This window comes from Gorilla gorilla, chromosome 12, assembly GCF_029281585.2.
Source record: "Gorilla gorilla gorilla isolate KB3781 chromosome 12, NHGRI_mGorGor1-v2.1_pri, whole genome shotgun sequence".
NCBI lineage: Eukaryota > Metazoa > Chordata > Mammalia > Primates > Hominidae > Gorilla > Gorilla gorilla.
Window position 1 is genome coordinate 109,719,164 of NC_073236.2, and position 2,698 is coordinate 109,721,861.

Here is a 2,698-nt window from a genome sequence, read left to right on the forward strand (position 1 = left end):
CTGGCAGGGCTTGGAGCTCCTTGGCTTACAGACAGATACAGCATTCCATCTCTGCCTCCATCTTGGTGTGGCCTTCTCCCCTGTGTGTCCGTATCTCTGTGTCCACATTTCTCTCTTCTTATAAGGACACCAGTCATACTGGATTTAGGAAACACCCCAATCCAGTACGACCTCATCTTAACTTCATTACATAGGCAAAGGCTCTATTTTCTTTTTTTTTTTTTTAACCCAAAAATTGTCACACTCCTAGGAACAGAGAGGCCGTTCTGGGCGGGTCTGTCGTGCATTAGGAGAGCCTTTCTCTGCCTCCCTGAAAACACGCCAAGCACACACTGGACCCGTGTGGTTAAGCAGAGCTGAGAGACCATGGCTATGCCCCATGCGTGGACCACCTACTGAAGTTGCCCAGGGTGGCAGTGCAGCCCCGGGCTGAGGTGTAGCAGTCATCGATACCACAAAGGCTCTATTTTCAAATATGCTCACATACATAGGTTCCAGAGGGTAAGACCTGAATACATCTTTTGAGGGGAGACAGTTGAACCTATAGCACCATATTTTCCCTATTATATTTGCTGCTTCAGATGAAAGATCATTAAAACATCAAATCCTTCACTCTCAGACATTATATGTTCTTAGTTTTGCTTGAAGACACTATTGTGTGGTGGACAGAAACAAGCCTAGTTCTTGAGCTGTGGGCTGTAGCTCAGCTCTGCTAATCACTGGAAGGGACTACTCTCATTTGCTCCCCCAGGGCCTCAGTTTCCTCATAAGTAATATATAGAAGTTACACTAGATGGGTGATAAGGTCTTTCTCCAGCCCTAGATACTGATGTGATGGACTACAAAGGCTATAAAGACAAAATATCATACAGCACCTCTCTCTGTCCAAATTACAGCTATTTTAACCCCATTTGATAATATTTACTTAGCACTAGATATCCATCTCTAATTATACTGCTTTTTTAACTCCTCAGGGACAATGATCACACCTGGCGCCTAGTGTGGCCTGAAGAAATGCTTGTTAAATAAACAATATAATAGAGTGACAGGAACTCAGGAGATAGGGAATTCGAATGTTGAATTATGTTGGCTTGCTCACTGAGTGCTGCATGGGTTTGCCTTGTTTTCCCAAAGGGAGTGTAAGCTTCCGGCCAACAGAGCTGTCCTCTGTTCTTTACAATGCCTGAGATAGGGCTAGAGAAAGTAGAGGTGCAATACATAGTTAAATTCCCCACCCCTTATTCATTTTTACATAAACACATACATGTGATCCTATCATTCCTGCTGGCTGTTTTTCATGGTTTTCTTTTGTTTGGTTCCACCTTTCATCTCTCCTCCATCCTCTTCAGCACCCACCGCCACCCAAAATCTTGCTGGGTAGTTGATGTTAACAACCTGGTATGTTTCTTTCCATATTTTGCTCTGTACATGCAGACTCATATGGGCACATATACATGAACAGAAGTATTCATGTACATAAGAGGAGGGTTGTTTGTCATTGTTTTATACAATAGGAGCATGTTATAGATGCTTTAAAGGCTGAAGTATCTTGCTTTTCTCAATCAATAATACCTGGTGGAAATCCACCCAAGTCCATTGATGTAACTCTAATTTGTACTTTTAATGGATGCACAATATATCATGGTGTGAGCATACCGTAATTTATTCAGTGACTGCCTAGTAGATGGGCAGTATTTGATTTATTGATCACTTGCTCTTGAGGAAGAGAGTTGCTGAGAATTTGCTGATCTTACTGCCAAAGTACACTCCTTGTCCCCATTTTACCGCCATCCCTCTTCCCCCTTCCCCACCCAGGTGTTTACATGAGCCTGCCGGCACTTGGAGTTCTGATTTCTCCCACCCAATCTAAATCCACTTGGTTCTCAATGTTTCATCTTTAATGGGATCTGAGGCTTTAAAAAATGGAATCCAGACTTTCTGGGCTGTTTCCAAAGGAGATGACTTTTTACTTAATGGCACCAACCCCGGTAATCCTGCCTGAAATCTAATCAACACATCAGACAAGGGAAGAGAAGGCTGTGTCTGGAGTGAAATGGAAGGCGCCTTCTATAATAAGATGTGCCTCCTCTTGATTAAGAGCCCTGAAAGGAGTGGAACAGGGAGAGAAAATTTTTCAAAGTCCCTTCCTCGTACGGAAGGGTAGCAGAGCCAGTGGCCAGAACCCTGGCCCGGGAGTCAGGCCTCTGAGCTGAAGCTCTCTGCCTGGGGTTCTTCCCAGAGCCTCCTATCTTCCAGGGCATCAAGAGAGCAGCAACTTCGAAGTTTCTTATTTATTTTTAGAATTTTTTATTGTAAAATATACCATCTATACATAAAAGTACAGTATTGCATCACTTAACCATGGGCATAGAGTCTGAGAAATGTGTCCTTGGGCAATTTCATCGTTGTGCAAACATCAGGGTGTACTTACACAAACCCAGATGTTGTAGCCTACTACACGCCTAGGCTGCATGGTAGAGCTTATTGCTCTGAGTCTACAAGCCTGGACGGAATGTTCCCATATTGAATATGTAGGCAAGTGTAACACAATGGTAAGAATTTATGTATTTAAACATATATAAACATAGAAAAGGTATAGTAAAAATACAGTGTTATAATCTTATAGGACTACCATTGTATATGTGATCCATCACTGACCAAAACGTCCATATGCACTGCATGACTGTATATAAAACCT

At 42.7% G+C, this 2,698-nt stretch overlaps 1 non-coding gene across 1 annotated transcript; it reads right to left on the reverse strand.

The window, feature by feature from the left end:
- Positions 1 to 233: 233 nt before the first annotated feature.
- Positions 234 to 366, reverse strand: LOC115933628 (small nucleolar RNA SNORA64/SNORA10 family). The gene has a single exon (XR_004069495.1). It is a non-coding gene; the product is annotated as a small nucleolar RNA SNORA64/SNORA10 family (small nucleolar RNA).
- Between the last annotated feature and the right edge of the window lie 2,332 nt (positions 367 to 2,698).